The sequence below is a fragment of the Fukomys damarensis genome, unplaced genomic scaffold (genome assembly GCF_012274545.1).
Source record: "Fukomys damarensis isolate Sample0158 unplaced genomic scaffold, DMR_v1.0_HiC HiC_scaffold_4, whole genome shotgun sequence".
Lineage (NCBI taxonomy): Eukaryota > Metazoa > Chordata > Mammalia > Rodentia > Bathyergidae > Fukomys > Fukomys damarensis.
In genome coordinates, this window is record NW_022900916.1 from 49,308,550 (window position 1) to 49,326,301 (window position 17,752).

A 17,752-nucleotide genomic window follows, 5' to 3' on the forward strand; every position below is an offset into this window, starting at 1 on the left:
CTAACCCTGTTTCAGGTTTGTGAAATTTTTCTTAAGTTGTTTTCCAAGACAGAGGCCACAGAAAGGTCCTCCCATATTAAGGAAGGAAAACAAACAGGAACCGTTACTTTAACCTCTTTAAAAAAGAGTAATTTCATAGCCCCAATGAGATTTAGAAAGTATAGACGTAGAAGGCCCTTTTAAATTTGAACTTCAGAAAGACACTGAATTTTTTTTTGTGTGTGTAAGTTTCATAAACCTTTACAATTATTTATTGGTTTTTTTTTTTTTTTTTTTGAGACAAGGTTTCGCTATGTAGTTCAGGCTGGCCTTGAACTTGTGGCAATCCTCCTGCTCAGCCTTCCAAGAGCTGGGATTACAGGTGTGTGCTACCATGCCTGGCTAAACATATTTAAATGATAATTCTAGTTGTAAGATTTTAAATGGAAAAAAACTAATGAAATAATCACTTTTTTTCTTGCTAATAGAACTCAGATTGAAAAGATTTTCTGTTGCATTTATTTATCTTTGAGGTAAAACAATTTTTTAAGGTTTGGCAATATATGAATGTTGCAAAAATGTTTAGTTTTTTTTTGCTGCTGTGTTTCTAAAACATGCTATTTTTAAAAATCAGGCTGGGCATATCAATATTTATTGAAATACTGAAAAAAATTTTTATTTTGTTGAGAAATTCCTGGCAAGAACTGACATGACAATATGTATCTCACTGATACAATAAGAAAATGTCAATGTGTCATTGACTTCACACTCTAAACATTGTTTGATATGTCATATAAATATCCAGACATTACAGATTGTCTGTTAAACACGGACCAACTATCACAAGCTAAGCCAAAAACCTTTCTGTTTGAGTCTGCTTTTTCTAATAAGTCCTGTGATTGATAAGAAAGTTGGCTAGGTGAATGTCTGATTATAAACAGGTTAATGATTTGCATCAGAGAAATTAACTGGCCAATTCTGGAAGGGGCACAGGCAGCTGCAGCACTTTCCTGCTGATCAGCTTTTGCCTTTGTTTTCACCAGCCATAGGGATGTGACTATGCTGCCTGACTTGTGAATCACTCCTGGAGTGTAAACCACCCGCTGAACAACATAGCAGTAGAACATGCTATTTTAAAAGCGATTAGTAGGGTAACCTGTTCCTCACAGGTGGCTTTAAAATCATGCCATGGTATAACCATGTGAGAGTAAGGATTTTTTTTAATAACTAAAGTACTATGGATAACTGTATACATGACATGAAATTTCTGAAGCAGAAAAAGTATTTCTAGATTTACGTTTTATTTATTAAAAATTTCAAATTTAGGTGACAGAAGAAAAGTCAAATTTGGTACAAGAATAATCTGCATGTGTTATAATTACTGCTTCTAGAAGTTGTTAAATTCATTATCATAAAAGTTTTTTTTATTTGAGATACTGCTTTTATTCTCACTACATTCTCAAGATTATCCATCATAAATTTTGGTGTGTTGGCAAACATTTTTGTCCTTTAAAGAATGGCTGAGGGCTGGGGATTTAGCTCAGTGGTGGCACCGCCTGACTTGTAAGCACAAGGTCCCGAGTTTGATCCCCTGAAACAAAAACAAAACAAAACAAAGCAAAAAAAGAATGGTTGAAAGTGCTCAACTTCTGAGAAAGATGAATACATGGATATTTGTTTTAATGTTGTGCATATTATAAAAAAAATTCTGTTCAGAAAACTCACTGAACTGCCCGACCCTTGACTGATGGACAGGCACTTGCCCCCTGAATAAACTGTAAGTCAGACAAGAAAGTTTCATGGTCCTTGAAATTGTGAAGGTTGAACCTTCCCACTGTTAAAATGCTTGAAACCAAAATTATCATTCATATTTTCATCTTAATGGATGGATGTAATTTTACAATTCAGATTGTACAGAAGTGCTACCAGATTTGGTCAGTTAATCTAGAAATGTTGAATAACATAAACCCACAAGTAATATTTGAGAAATATCTCTCTCCATATGTAAGTTAAAATAAACTGAGCCTGGCAACTTCTTCCTGCTGCATTTAAATACAGGGTTTGGATGTGATAAACCGGACTCAACAGTCAGAATGTGAACTGCTGAGGGAAACAACTTATAGAAGAAGCTGGCACACTACTCACTAAGGAATCAGACATTCCTTCTGTAGGGGCTGCAAATGTCCTCAGCATAAGGTAAGCTACAATTCCAGACAGGGGACTGTGCTCCGGATTGGGCTGATCAACCTCCTCTGGAATCACCTAAAGCCAAAATCAAATGGCTTTGGAGGAGTGTACTGAGTGGATCCTATTGTTGCCACAGCGGCTGACATATAAAGAAGCATCCAGGGCCAGAAAGACTGAGAAGATAGGCACGAGGAGTGCACTCAGGTGACTGCATGAGGTAGGTGTGTATAATATGATTTTGACAAAATTCTGGATCTTATTTGCTCATGCAGGTTGGCAACTGGACTCTAACAAAGGAATGAACGAAAGTCTCTTGGACAGTGCGTTGGGTCATTATCTGACATTTTCTTTTTCAAGCAAAGCAAAAAAACACTGTCAGAAATCATGAGAATAAGGGCTAGGGATATAGTTCAGTGATAGTTCTTGTGTAGCATGTTCAAGGGCCTATATTTGACCCCTAGCTCAGTAAATAAATGAATAAACAAATAGCAATAGAAATCATGAGAATATTGTGAATGGAAGGAATTACCAAATCTGGCCATACTTTGTATTGACGAGGATTCTGTGGGTGAACATAATGCAATTCTAACAGGTTTGGAAGAAAAATTAAAAGCATATAAACATCACTAAGTTGAGATTACTATGTCAATAGAAAATAAGTAACCAAACAGAACTTTCTACAAAATTTTAAATATTTTTAAATAAATACAGAAGGCCAAGAAAACTAATCCTAGTGAAAATGGGATAGGAATGAAAAATAAGTACAGAATCCAATTTCTAAAACTCAGCAAATGCTTGGATCCTCGGAAAAATCAATGAACCAAAAGGTTAGGACAACTTAAAAACAACTGTGCTCAGCATTGCATTTATATAACTGATCAATTCAAAGAAAAATAATTCAGGGAAGAGTGCATGCAAGTGTGTGTGTGTGTGTGTGTGTGTGTGTATGCACATACCAGGGGTATATATATTTCAAGCAGAGAGACAAGAAGAGCAAAGAGAAGGCAAGTCATTACAAAATCACCCTTGACTGAGTGTCCTTACTTTTTGCTCACTTCATCCAAGACTGAAGGGACACAGAGGGATAAAACTAAGTACACTGAGCGGGAAGCCAAGGAACATTTCAGAGAGGAGACAGGGCTTATTTTGGGTTCCTCGGGATAAATGAGTGGCCCAGGACAGCCCAGACACCGTGGACTCACACATGCATCTCAAGGAGCATTGGTAGCACTGTTCAAAAAGCTATAACTTGCTAGAGGTTGTGTGGGCTGGACTGGCAGTGGATGACGTCACTGGAAGGTTGGGCTGGGGCCATATGACAGGCAGCCCTACCTGTCTAGCTGAAGGGTCTGAATTTTATCTGTAGGTGGGGAGTCTTAAGCAGGAGATGGAAAGCAATATATAAAATGGTATGAATATATATTTTGGTGACAGTGTGGTGAGTGGATAGGAACCAAAGTTAGAAGACACCACAGAAGATCACTGTATTGGTCTAGGTAGAAGAATAAGGATGAGGATTAACAGCAAAATGAAGATTTCTAGATCTGTATATCTTTATCTCCATATTGTCCACAGAGTCAACATTCCAACTTCAATTTTGTCCATGCAACAGCTACTTAGGATTAAGTTTGATAAATATATGCTGAGGCCCTACAATGTGCTAGGTGATCAGGATGTATCAGGAAACAAAACAGCCACTCCTGCTCTGAAGGAACACAATAGCAGTGCAATCCAGGCAACAGTGAATACATGTAAATACGTTGACTGAATAGTGTATTAGAAGTCGGTAAATGTTATGGGGGAGAAGAGCAGGTGTAGGGGTTCGAACTGTCTGGAGGGATGGTGGAGAGAATAAATGTAGCTTTGAAAATCTGGGAGAAAAACTTTTGAGAGAAAAGTTGAGGATGAGGAAGATTTTAGCCATCTGAGCAGTGAAAGAGATTTCTGGGCAGAAGCAAGAAAGACAAAAGCAGGAGCATAAAAAGGGTTCTTCAGCCTGGACCTTGGTGACCAAAACATGAGATCAAGAGAAGACAAAGACCAGGAGTTTGTAGGCAGTCAATGCAGGGTGCTGAGTGAGTACGTGTTAATGGAATCTTGATCACATGAGAAAACTGCTGGTGGCAGAGGACAGGAAGGGCAAATGTAGAGGCTGTGAGGTCAGCTGGCAGGCTGCTGAGACAGGCCAGCTAAGCAATAGTGATGTTCTGGCCTTAGGGGGGAAGGAATGAATGATTAGATGTAGCTGAATTGTGGTTATATCTTGGAGACACAGCTCATGGGATTTTCTGATGGATTTTTATATGAGATGTGTGAGGGAAAAAAGGGGTCAAAATTACACCTAAGGATTTTAGATTTTGTAACAGGGAGAATGGCTTTGCCAGTTCTGACGTGGAGAAGCTAGTAGGTGAAACAGTCACAAGGATTAAGAGCACCAGGAGTTCTGTGGAGATGTGGGAAAATCAACGTGATTTTGTTCATGGATGAGGTATTGTTTAGACATCCAAGTGGAGAGGCCGGGCATACAGTGGAATGTTCCAGTCCAACATATAGCTCAGAAGAAAGGGGGTAGAGATTTAAATGAAGTGGTTGTCGGCACAAAGATGATATGAAAATCCATGAGACTGGGTGACATCACCAAGGAAGAGGACAGAGAATGAGGAAAGAGGAACTCTGTTCCGGGACCTCCAAAGCTAACAGGCTGGACAAAGAAAGTGACTGTGACAAGATGAAAAAGGAGAACTTGGATATTCTTCTGGTAACTGTTCATTCTCATGAAATCTGCCCTCTCACTTTGCATCCCAAATGCCTAAAATTTCCCGTTTCCAGGACATCGGCTTTGATTCCCACGGACACATTTTTTGGATATGTCCATATGCCAATCTGCTTCCATTCCCATCACTCAAGGCAAGGTCACTTCTTGACTGAATTACTACAACTGGTTCCTAGACGGTCTGCCCTGTGCACACTTTCCTTATTAATCTGTTTCTCAATGAACTGGAGATATTTTTAAACTGGCAATCTGATTATGTCATTTTCTTTGCTGAACAAAAGTCAACTCTTCAGCAAAGTTCAAAAGCCATGCATGATTTGGCATCTGCCTACCTTTCCTGCCTTACCTCTCATCACTGCCCTACTAGCCACCTTGCAGCAAGTTTTTGCAGCAAGCCATGTGGTTTCTCACGTAAATGTGTCAGCACATATGGATTCCTCTTTATGGAACCCTCTTGCCCTTGCCTTCACATGGATAACCTTCACTATCCTCTCAAGTTTCACCTTCAGTAACATTTTTGGAAAGCCTCTAGAACTTTCTAGTAACACAACTGGAACTCTCTCATGTATTTATACATCAAAACTGCTTTCCCTGTAGCCTTTATCCTGCTGTGTTGTAATTAATCTTGTCTTCCACCAGACTGTGAGCTCCAGTGTTAGCTCTCAAGTTAGTGTCACTGCATATATGTAAGCATTTGTCAAATTAATGGATAATACCTGAAAGAATGGTTCTGAACAAAGATTCAGGTGGTATAGCGATAGCAGAATACATGAGAAAGATATTAGAGAAGGACAATTTATGTGGTAATGGTTCAATAGGGATTTTGACTACAGGAGAGACTGAGAAGTCAAGGATGGCTAAAAAATGTCTATCTTGGGTGATATAAATCAAAGGAAGGAAAATAGGAAGAGAAGTTTGGGGGCAAAAGTGATTAGTTTAGGAAGAAAAGTTCCAAGGAGAAAGGGAAAGTGGGAGGGGTAGGGGAAAGGAAAGAAGGGAAAGTAATAAATATGAGAGAAGGAAAAATGGAAACAAAGTCTTTGTAAATAGGAAAGGGTAGAGGGGGTGAATGGGGGGGGCAGGGGAATGGGGAAAAGAAACAAGAACCAAGATACATCATATAAAAGCACAAATTCCCAATGATAAATGCCATCATATTGTATACCTAAAATGTACCAATAAACAATAAAAAATGATTAGTTTAGTTAGCAACTCTGAGATACCTGTTTGCTATTTAAGTGGTAATGTCTATGAAGCACCTAACAACATAAGCGAAGAGAAAATCAAAGATAGCAGTTCAGAACTCATTGTTATATTTGAAGTCATTGGGGTAAGTGTGATCAACCATTGGTATATTCAATAAATAGAAAGAAGGAATTCAGATGGAACCTCAAAAAGGCTAGAATCTAAACTTTATATAGGTTGCACATCCTTAATTTGAAAGTCCAAGATTCACAATGTTCTAAAATTTAAAACTTTTTGAGTGCGAAAAGTTTCAAATTTTGGAGCAATGTAGATTTTAGATGCTGGATTAGGAATATCCAACTGGTAGACTCAACATGTATTCCAATATCTGAAAAAGTATGAAACACTTCTGGTTTTAAGCATTTCAGATAAGGGATATTCAGCCTGTTTAAGAAAAAAAAAACTGTAATCAAAGGAATGGCAAGATGCAAAGTCTGAATGGTTTTCCACGCTAAAGGGGAACTTCCAACGATGGAGGAGTAAGACATATAGTGTGCAAAATAGTGTGTTTCACAGAGGGGTCAAGTGGCATAAGAAATGTCCATTCGATTTGGCAAGAAGACATTACTGATGATTACAGCAAGGAGATTTTCTTGGGGAATCTGAAAGGGACTGCTTCAGCCGAATGAATTAAGGTATGAATGTAGTAAAGAAGGTTGAGAAAATAGGTTAGAACTTTATTTTCAAGATTTCTTTATTTAAAGGATAAGAGAAACAGGAGTGACCAATGAGGTATTTATGTATTCATGATCCAATCAGCGTGCCTACATATGTGTTTGAATTTCTTTTTCCTGAAATAGCAACAGCAATACTTAACTCAGTCTTGAATTAAAGACTGAATGAAAAATGCTGGAGACTTTCAAGATGGGAGAGGAGAGTAGGAAGAGCAGGAAAGATGAAGCAAGCAGATCAAAGATTCGGAGAAGAATGGGATTACATTCACAGGTGGAAAAGACCACTTCATTCTCTGAGACAGAAGCAAGGAGGTCATAATGGCCACATGGAAACCATCTGGGCTTCAGTTACTCTAAATGTAAAAGAAGATCTTACACTAAAAGTAAGAGGAGTCAAAGAGATTCAACAGTTTAGAAAAATGGTGAGAGTTTGCAACTGTTGCAATGGACATGGAAAAGAGTAAGATCACAGACAAGCAAATAGGTTTGACAGAAAAAGTGGGTGCAATGGACTGGTCAAAATTGGAAGTTAGCTGGGCATAGTGGTGCATACCTAGCCACTTGGGAGGCTGAGACAGGAAGACTGAAAAGTTTGAAGCCATCCTGGGCAACTTATCAAGTCCCTGTCTCAAAATAAATAGGATGGGAGATGTATGTCAGTGGTAGAACACTTGGCTAGCATGTATAAAGCCCTGGGATCAAATGGAATACTATTTAGCCATAAAGAATGAGAAATTAGAGTCATTCATAGGAAAATGGATACATGTTGAGGATATACTCCTAAGTGAAATAAATAAGTCACACACGTATAAATACTGAATAGTTTCTCTGGTGTGAAAAAGCTCTGGTACATAAGCTCCTAATGATATAATTGACAATGTGAAATAGCAAGAAAAGGGCTAAAGGTGTAGGGGAAGTAGGAAGGGTAGGGGAAAGGAAATAAGGGGAAAGAAAAAAAAACATGAGAAAATGAAAAAATGGAAATAAAGTATTTGTAAATAGGGAAGGGAGGAGGGGGTGAAGGGAGGGCAGGGATATGGGGAAAAAATGAGAACCAAGACCTGTCATGTAAAAGTACAAGATCCCAATGATGAATGCAACTGTACTGTATACCTAGAATGTACCAATAAACTCATTGAGGAAAAAAAAAAACAATAAAAATGTGCTTGAAATAATCCTTATTTCAATGCATAATGCCCATTCTTAAGGAGAATATACCTGGTCAGCAGGTCAACTTGGGAACTAAATAGTTACATGATTATAACCTCTGTAGTAAATTCCCTGTAATTTTATATAATTCATTAGTTCTATGGGCCTTTATTAAGAGGAAATGCCAACATTTGATTATTTTTATGTCAAAATCAGGTTGTTGACATCTGCAAGGAATAACTTCAGGGAAAAAAATATTGAAAGATACTCTGCTCTCTTTTCAATAAACACCACAGTCTAAAGATGTTTAAGAAATGAGTCTGATATAATAATCATCTAACTCTGAAAATTAAAACTCATTTAAGGATTGTGAGAGAGCCTTGATCCTGAATACCACTCTAGCTATTCATTTAGAATCTTTAATAATATTTGGAAAGTAATTGATCAACTTATGACAAAGATTCAAGGGCTCTCACCTTTCATTGTCATTAATGAAACTGTCTGGCGTTTTATCTGTACTTTTCTGGTGATTTAAACAACATGACTTCTTTGTAAGTTTTTTGAAGACCAGAAGAATGTTTAAAATCACTGGGCCTTGACATACAGATTTCAATGAACAATGCAAGTATGTGTTAGTGAGCCTGAAATAAAATCTAGAAGTCTCTTAATTTTGACAAGACAGAAAGGGAATTTTGAAAAAGCCTCAAATACATATTCATTTCTGTTAGGAGGGAGCTTTTCTTCTGTCAACAATTTCTGCTTTGGATGCTTCTTTATATAATTCAATAAAACTTGAAATATTGTACTATTTGATACTCAATTAAAAAAACAACAACAGTGAAGGTAATATTTTAAATCCAAAGCTTCAATTAAGCCCTAAATGATTATATTTGTTTACTGTCTTTGTCTTAACTAGACAGGTTAGACTATAGGCGTACTCCAGACAGGCCAGCCTCTGGCTGCAGAGGGAAGAATTCTGCCTCAACGTGAGGCCAGAGTCCTATGACAGCTGTTCGTGCAAGATTGTGGGGGAGTAAGAAAGGCAGAAAGTAAAAGCAGGCTTTGATATAAGTTCTTTCAAATCTTTAGATCATTGTATGAGTTCATTTCAGACTACGAAAGTGCAATTCCTCCATATGAACTTTGTAGTCAAGATCCAAAGAAATGTCCTGGAAATAAGAGTCTCAAGGAAAGCTAATTTATGCTCACAGCAGATAACATATAAAGGAGAAACAACTGTTGATATAGTTTTTAGGGTCATAGCTTTTGGTCCCAGCAATATTTTTTTTTTCGGTACTCAGGATTGAACTCAGGCCCTTGCCGCTTGCGAGGCAGGTGCCAGAACCACTGAGCTAATTCCCCACCCCCCAACAATAATTATATATTATAATGAGATTATGCTAGAAATTTTTATTCTGATTTTTCTTTTAATATTCTTTTTAACATTATGACTTCGTCTAAAAAGATAGAATTTTACCTAGTATCAGAGTAGATAATAGAGTCCTGAGGACAAACCCCGACACTCAGAAAACAAAAATTCTTTCTGCTTCTGCTTCATTTTCCTGCTATGCTTCTTGGCAGCTATGGGTAGGATGGACTAAGAGGCCCAATTTAGAACTAGATAGATGGCACTGGTCAGGTGTGCGTTACAATACACTAGAGAATACCCAAGGAAGCTAACTTTATAGAAAAGGGGTTTATTTAGTTCACAGTTTTGGAGATTCAGGGGCGTGGTCCTTGTAGCAGCTCAGCTGTGGTGAGGACCTCATGGTGGATGGCCATGGCAGTGATGAGAGGATGATTAGAGCATCTTCTCGCATCTTGAACTAGGACTCAGAGGCACTAGTGTCATCCAATCCTGCACGAGGGCAGGCACCAAGGACTAGAGACCTCTCACTAGGACCCACGCCTTAAAGGTTCCCATCATTTCCCAACACTACCACCCTAGAAGCCAAATTTCCCATTTATGAACTATTTAAACCACAACACAGACTGCAGCTGATCTTCTCCCAGAATCACTATCATGTGATAGAAATAGAAGAGCAGTTTAGACTTTGCTCACTGTGTACCTTACCATTTTTCTGTGAGCTTATCGTTATTTTCCATTTTGACTTGTTTCTCAGTTAGAAGGCAGGCAGCCTGACCCCTCAGGGGACACTCTCTTAATGATTTAAATGCTCTCATGCCCTTGACCTTGACATATCTACCAACCATTCTCCTTTTAGCTCACCAATCCAATATCTCATCAAAGTCTCTAAGTCTTCTTATTATCTATGTTCTGTATTTATCTATTTTAAATCTATTATCTATATCTATAGTATGAGCGAGTTAGATTTTTTTCCTAAATTAAACTACATTTTTGCAAATGTGTGAGTACAGAAACATTTATTTGTTTATTAAGGTGTGAGTCCTTTTAACTGGATTTAAAAAGCATCTAAAGACAAAAGTGCACAAACACACTGACATTTAATTATTACTGATGATTTAGCCAGGCATTGAAATAAAATTTAGGCAAGTCTGACCTATATAAATAAGTTACTCCTTCTATGGTGTTATCTGTAGTAAATTTTTTTAAAGGATCAAATGATGCTGTATATATTTGATAAGCACTCAAGGTCACCTGAGAAAATCTCCTTTTCAAGATCATAATCTTCCTCACCAACAAAATAAAAGAAACTGCCAAATCCTGTCACCATTACACGTCACACCATGACAACACATTTTGATTAAGAGAGGTTTTCTGAGGACAAAACGTGATGTGTATTTAGATATCCACAACATGGTGTTCAAGAAAGATCTCCACACTTATGTTTCAGTACCATATCTTCCTCTGTCCCCCAAGGCAGCCACATGCTCTAAACACGAACATTTCAACTCCACTTAAAAGCTACATATGTGTACTGAGTTTCTATGGGAAACCTAGTTACCAGAAAATACACACAAATACAGGAATATAACTACAGTAAGATGGTATCTTTCTCCACACAATGGAGTTCAAAATATGTGTCATCCATATAATGTGGAACAAATCTCAAAATCACCATTATTGTTGAGAACTCCATTTTCCTCCTTCTATATAATGGCAACTTATGATTATAGCATTATGTTTGTTTTCTAAGCCTGTTTGAATTTGCTGCTCTTGCATATAGAGACAAGTAGCCTTCCCTTTTCTGTGCATAGCTTTCAATCAGTAAGAGTGTCAAGGTGGGAGGAAGGATGACAGGAATAGTGAAAGTGGAAAAAAAAATCAATTTTCAGAAGGCATATGGTAACAACTGAATATTTAATCAAATTAGCCTAGAAATCCCTTCCTATTTTCAGCACTCTTCACAAGGCAGTTGCTTCATGGTACAAAATGAATTTCAATAAATGTCATATATTTAGTTAGATGGCTTATTTAAAAAATTTGTTGAAGCAGGTCACCAACTCAGAATAGATTTCACTCCAAGATATGACAGATGGGTATTGATACTGAATTGACATTAGCCGGAAGGTTCTGGGCAGAAGAAAAAGTCATCCATTTAACACTCTACAAAATATTTACCAAGTACCTACTATGTGCCAAGAAAAAAATGATAAATATTTGGGCTTCATATTTATATTACAATACAAAGAGGAGAGGTGTCAAAAAAAAATTTTTTTTTTTGGCATTAGTAAGGATTTCAACTGAATACTGCTATGGCAAACAGATCTTTAAAGATACTTATATTTTTCATGTTGCAGCAGAAAATGGATTAGTACTCATTCAAACTTCTATTCTCTTGTGGCTGCAGGATCTTACACCTAATGGATTTCTGAAGATGCTGTTTACTGACCCTTGGCAAAAACTAACTTCCTATTTTTCTGGAACAAAAAGGGTTTTACATGGTTTCAACAATTTTAGACATCAAAGAGTTTAGAGAGACATACAGTTTACGGGTAATGGCTTACGATTTGGTGAATCAAAAACACATGGATTATATTTCCCTTTAAAGACCCCTAGGTTTAAAGCTGAAGAGAGAAAATGCTCTGGTCCAAGTAAAGCCAAAATTTATTTTTAAAGCTAATTTGAGTTGTCTTATGGACCCAAAACTTGGCTGAGTTTTTCTTTCCCATCTGAATAGGCCCCAAATGAGGCAAACTACCTCTGCTAAACAAATTTACTCCATCTTTCTCTCTGACTTTTGGAGACTACCTTACTTCAAAGCTCTCCAGCTCTGATACCTCTTCTTGGTATTTTGAGTAAAAGTCAGAAATCTTCCATGCTTTTACCCAACAGCTGGAATATTTTCTGAATTTCCAAGTCATCTTTTTCTTTTTAAACGTACAACTTCAAAACTGAACCTGAGATTTCTAGGTTCTGTCTCATATTTTCAACTACTGGCGAGCACGAAACCATTTCAAAATAGGAAAAGGGCACTGATCTTAATATGTGCACTATTTCTGATATTATATTTACATTAAAATAGTAGGAAGAAATATAGTACATAATCTGTCTTTCTAACACCAAGGCCATTAGTCTGGGTATTTCAGAGTTTTTAGGATTAAAGAAAACAAGTTAGCACATAACCTGTGAACCTCTATACCTTTGGAGAAAAAAAATTGATTGCAACACGGATCAGAGTGCGTTTAAATGGTGCTCAAAACCAGCAAGACAGTGTACATTCTGAATTTCAATGGCATTAGAGTAATAACATTGGGTGAGGTTGTCAGAGAGAGAGAGAGAGAAAGGAGGGGGAGGGAGAGAAGGCCCCATATTTCAAAGGGAGAATTTATTCTTAATGAGAGAACTTGGAAATTAAGTTTATATATAAAGTTCAGATGGACTCTGGTTTCAGAGACTAACTGCTTCAGTTTAAGAATGAAATAACGAAATTATCTTTTAGTTCAGACATATACATAGCTCAATGTAAAGTAGGTAAACTGATGAGTTTAGAGAAGTATGTTCCAAGAGAAAATGAATTATAAAATATTTTCTTCTTTTTGGAATTGCTTAATTTTCCAGAGGGGAAAAATGTGATAATTGTAGAAAATAAAATATGTTTTGAAGTGTTCTTGAGGTTGAGTACCACAGGACACTACTCAGCACATGTGGGCAGAGCCTAGAGTCACTGGGACCCCCAGGGACCAAATCTGGCCTGCAGACTTTCTGCTCTCTAGGCTGCACAGTATTTTAAAGATACTGAGTCAACACTTTAAAATTAGGAGATGATTAGCTTCTCCCACAAATTTGAAAGATACCACTAATGGGCCCATACCACACAATGGGCCTCAGGGCAACGCTGGTAACACTAAGTGGTAACTGTCTCCTCTCAGATAGGGCTTTTTCTATCAGTTTGTCAATCTCTAGTGAAATGGCTGGATCCACTCATTTAAGGTACCTGTCTACAAATGATCATACAGGGCATATAGTTAGGTCATGACAGGATGGCAGAGGAAGGAAATGCAGTGCAGTGCCTTAACACTAGAAAGGGAAAGCGGGGGAGAGAGAAAGGAAGTAGGTGCAACCCAGGTGGGCTACACATCACCAATCGCCTCTTTTTCTGTCTCCAGATTCACATCCTTCAAGGCATCAGCAACAAAGGCCACTGGGGTTACTCTTAACAAACCATGGGCCAGGCTCACAGTGTGGAAAATTAGAAGAGATATCCAAATGGACTGATATGGCTGATCAAGGTGGACCAGGAAAATGTCGTTGAGTCCTTTTCCATAGCCCATAACTAAACAGTGTGGGCCACTCCTCTATCTTCCTCTTCAGACTAACCTTCAAACACCAGGGATTCTGTAGACAGCTGTACAAACTGTGCACTATACAGTTCCACAAAAGAACACAGTAAGAAGGGCACTGCAGATATCCACATGACTCCCTCATCTCCTTCAGGTTTTAGTTCAAGGGGCCACCTTGATATGAGGCCTTACCTGACCTCACTCCTGAATTTTTCAGTCAGTACCCTGCCTCCTCTTATCTTTGAGTCACTTATTCTGTTCACAACTTTATTCTCCTTTGTAGCTCTTATGATTTACAACACAAAACACATTCTCTTTCCCTCCCTCTTCCCCTCCCTCCCTCCTTCCCTCCCTCCCTCTCGCCTTCTCCCCCCACCAACTCCCTTCCTTCCTTTCTCTTTATTTTCTGTCTCCCTGAACAGAATACAACAGTAGGAATCCAGAGATTTTGGCCTGCTTTACTTTCTACTGAAACATCCATGTCTAGAACTATGCCTGCTAGATATTCAACAAATAATCCTGAATAAATGACTAAATCCTCACCACAGTCACAGAGTACAAGAACTGGGCTTACATTAGAACCTGCGATTTTCAAGCCACATTTTGTAACTGCTATCCTTTATTGTATTAGGACCAAAACAGTTTCAAGTTCCATCACCCATCATAAACTTGTATAGGCAATATGTCTTTACATATGTGATTACGAAGTTAACTGTTTTTCATTTCACAGTGCTCACACCTCCTGCTACAAATGCCACACATGTGATTTTTCTCTCAATTATGTTTTACAGCTTATAAAAACACCTTCTTCATTTTGTCCCTTGAAAAGCAAAGTAGTCAGATTTTACTGGATGTTTTTATTGAAACAAAACCCAAGGGGAATATATTAAGCTGTTTAACACAGCTGAAAAGCTCTCCAAAAATGAGCTTTTCTTATTGGAGGGCACATTACAAAATTACAGTTCATCTGACAAGAAGACACCTCCACCCCCACCATACAAATGAAGCTTTTTTATTCCTTCCCCTTGCCCCTTTGGTTATCTTTTTATTCTTCACTCATCACTAACTTATGGATAGCAACCTAACTCAGTGGAAAGTGCTTCTAAGAGTTAATCTTGGGTGATGGCTGAGGGACGAGGCAGTGTGGCGCTGCTGTCAGTGAGGAGGGCAGCCGCAAGGCTATGACATAGGACCGTGATGACACTGAAATCAGCCATACCCGGCTTGTAGCATCAGCAAAATGATGCACACATAAGCACCTTGAAATTTTTAAGGCCTTTGGGTTCCAATCTTTTGATTTTTAAAACGTCTATTATTTAATAGCAAATGAGATGATTTCTAAGGTCCTTTTTAAAAATATAAGTCCCTTTTAATTATTGCGCATTTGGGTTCTACTTATGTGCAATCTCTGTATAGCCAGATTTATAAACTTTTCAAGAGCAGAGATTTCATTTCTTCTTCTTTAAAAAAACATTCTCCTAGTACCCAACACATATGATGCTCAAAGTACAGTTCTTAGCTATTTTTAGTGAGGCAAATGTGGGCCTGGCAGCAACTCAGTGCCTGTTAAGAACACAGAATCAACAGGATCCTGAATTGACATTAGTCAGGGTACCTATCATTTATTATGGAGGTGAGTACTGTGTTTACTGAAGAACCGCCCCAAGGGCTTGGTGTCAAAGATGAGAGTTTCAACATTACCCAGTCAGGAAAAGGAAACGATTCCCTTGCACTTGAATTTCTGCATGTATTTTCTCCCATTAAGGGAACACAGTAAGGAAACTGGGTGTCCCAAGAACAAACACAGTACACCAAGGGAAATCTCAGGGGCAGGCCAAGACAGCATAGATGGCTCTGGTAAGAACCACTAAGCCTAATGACAGTGAAGAAGAAACCAGGAACCTGGATGACAAAGTGAGGACAAACAGGGGCTGGAAAGCAGAAGCGTGACCAAGCCAAGGGACAGGGACGAGGAGGAAGAGGGCACAGAGGGAAGGGTCTGAGTGTGTGTGGGGCTGGGCTACACACAGGTTCCATCACCCTAGGCTTTGGGGCAGCCACCAGTGCGTTCTGAGAAGGCCTCGGCCCTTCTGAGCTGTTTGTTCACTTTGTTTCCAGATGACATAGGAGAAAAAGTTTATCTGAGGCTATGATACTAGACCAATTCTATTCTGAACTATTTTTTTTAACCAACCTCTACAGAAACTGATTTTAAAAAATATTTCTTCATTTAGATATCATTAAAAACAAATCTGTAAAAATATTCAGGATTAATGTGGAGCATACATTTTCTTACATGGTGGTCTTAAGAGGAATTATAAATTATGGGTATTTCTCATGTTTAGAAATGTGTCATTTTTCTTTTATTACAGGTTTAGAAAGAGTGAACAGATGAGTTCTAAACTATCATATTGACCTTCTATGCTTAATTTGGCACATTTTCTCATGCAGAGAAATCCTATCCTCTAATTCTGAAAGCATGTAGTGTATATCTAAAGTAAACCTCTATTGCAAATTACTAAGAACAAAGCAATCTTAGAAAAAGCAGTAGTCAGCAGATCATCCTCTTTATGCCATAAATTCTGTCTTGTTAAAAGCAAAACATGTTTAGGTCAACAACTATCAGCTTTTGTAGTTAAGTTTGCAAAATGAACACAAATTTTAAAACACTGGTATGTTTTATAGGCAATGAGATACATTTTTGGTACCATGAATTTTCTCATGAATGATGTAAATTTTACCTGTTAATCACCAATCAGTTCACAAAAAATGAACACTGAATACACTTGAAATGATTGGGACCAAAGCAACTCATTTGTGTTCCATTATGGAAGTTTACATATTTAAAACAAAGCCCAGTACGCTTCTAGCTGGAGAGGAAAGCCATATACCTGTAAATAAGCCAAGCACCACTTAACACTGTTCACATTAAAGACAATTTATACCCCAGTAGCAAAGAGAAACACGATGTACATCATTTTCAGATCATTATCATGCAGAAAAAAATTCATTAGTCAGCTGGAATAGTTTAGCTGTAAAGGAAAGCAATGTTTTTTTCTGAACCTATTTTCATGGCAATGTGCGTGTGTCTGGCTGATGGACAGAATAAACCTCCACACAATGCTACAAAATGTGAACAGTCTTTTTAACATTCAGTCTGTATTCCCTTCAGTGTCAGTTTTTACAATCTTCTTATATTCATGGTCCATCTTAACTTGGCAATTAAAGTATCCTTATTATTTTGCCTAAGAGTTGACAATATTTCATTCTGAACATAAAACTGTGATAAGGGAAAATCCACAGTGCAACTATTCATGCGTGAGCCCCCGGAAACCTCTCCAACTGCCATATTAGCAAATGGTTGCTTTAAAACATAAAAGGTAGGAAATGGAAAAACCACACTTTGGAGTAAATTCTACATCGGGCTTTCATTACTGGGCCAGCACCAGTACTGGCCAGAGTGCTCAACCTCTGGTTCGAATCTGTTGCGCCTCTGCAGAGCCTCAGGAGTGAGATAAGGTACGACTGAAAAATGATGAACCACGAACTCTGTAAATGAAGAATTCAGACCGTCCCAGAAACACCTGCCCAGTGGAAAGACCCTCAAACAATACAAATAAAGCAGAGATGGAAACAAGGAAATGACTGGGCTCAAACCTTGCCGCTGCGTTGCCCTGGACAGGGTGACCAGATCCCTTTGTAAAGGCGGAATCAGATCACAGCTTAAAACTTGCCGGGCCAGGAGAGTCCTAAGAACACCCACTGCCCCAGTGCCCCTCTCGCCCCGGAGTCACACGTTGGCCGTCAGAAACAACCCCTCAGAGCGATCAACCCAATTCTACTTTCCACTCCCCCAGGAAACCTCCCTCCAGTTTCCGAAGCCCCCCGAACTCTCACTCACCTCCGTGGTCTTGCTTTCTGGAGCAGCAGTCAGTTCTCCTAGGGAACAAAGAAAGCAGAAGCTCTGGGGAGCGGGCTGCGGTGCGGGATCCGGAGGGGGCTGTCGGGTTACCTCGCGGGGCCAGGGCACCGCGGCGGA

The 17,752-nt window shown here is 38.5% G+C and overlaps 1 protein-coding gene across 4 annotated transcripts in view; it reads right to left on the reverse strand.

The window, feature by feature from the left end:
• Met (MET proto-oncogene, receptor tyrosine kinase) overlaps nt 1–17,746 on the reverse strand; it is a 107,649-nt gene extending 89,903 nt beyond the window's left edge. For 2 of the 4 annotated variants that reach the window (XM_010621881.1, XM_010621879.1), the window contains exon 1: nt 17,615–17,746. The gene's annotated coding sequence lies outside the window, so the exon portion shown is untranslated. Of the gene's footprint in view, nt 1–17,370; nt 17,395–17,614 lie in introns of those variants that run through there. The other 2 variants (XM_010621882.2, XM_010621880.3) reach the window with 2 other exon arrangements.
• Nucleotides 17,747–17,752: the final 6 nt, after the last annotated feature.